Raw genomic sequence first — 698 nt, 5'->3', positions numbered from 1 at the left:
TAGTTAGCACTCTGGACTCTGAATCCAGCGATCCGAGTTCAAATCTCGGTGGAACCTGTCATTTTCCTCTCTTTTTCTCCAAGGAAAACACCACCTGAATGACCAAATTCAGTTTCGATCCTGACATCGCCTGTGACTTCGTGAAGTCTCAGCACACCTGCGTCTGTGAGGATGCAGGAGCAGAATTCCGCTCTGGGGTAATAAAATGTACTTATAAGGAAGAAACGCGTCATGACGTCCGAGTAAGAAACGCTGACAGCAGATGCACTTTCTGGTAGAATATCCGACCTCTTCTGAAGAGAGATGGGGGGTAATAAAATGTACTTATAAGGAAGAAACGCTGACAGCAGATGCACCTTCTGGTAGAATATCTGACTTCTTCTGAAGAGAGATGAAGCTCGGTGTGGCTTCGTAGGCTAATGAGCCAGAGAGCTTATGTGTCCTTGTGGCCAAGTGGTTAAAACTACGAACTCGAACCCATTGGGGTCTCCCCGCACAGGTGTGAATCCTGCTGACGATGGAAGAGAAAGCATCTCAATGTGTTACCTACATGAGAACCAGCTGTGTCTCCCTGAAAGGAAAACTCACCAATCTGGTTCTTCGTGATGTTAGTGAAAGACTCGTTGCTTTTTAAAAAGGAGTTAGACCACGGGCCTTGTGGTGTTTCCTTTCCCCAGGGGAGCATGGGCCTGGGGATG

The sequence above is a fragment of the Myotis davidii genome, unplaced genomic scaffold, assembly GCF_000327345.1.
Source record: "Myotis davidii unplaced genomic scaffold, ASM32734v1 scaffold1521, whole genome shotgun sequence".
NCBI classification, from domain to species: Eukaryota; Metazoa; Chordata; class Mammalia; order Chiroptera; family Vespertilionidae; genus Myotis; species Myotis davidii.
Note: the sequence above shows the minus strand (reverse complement) of the source record.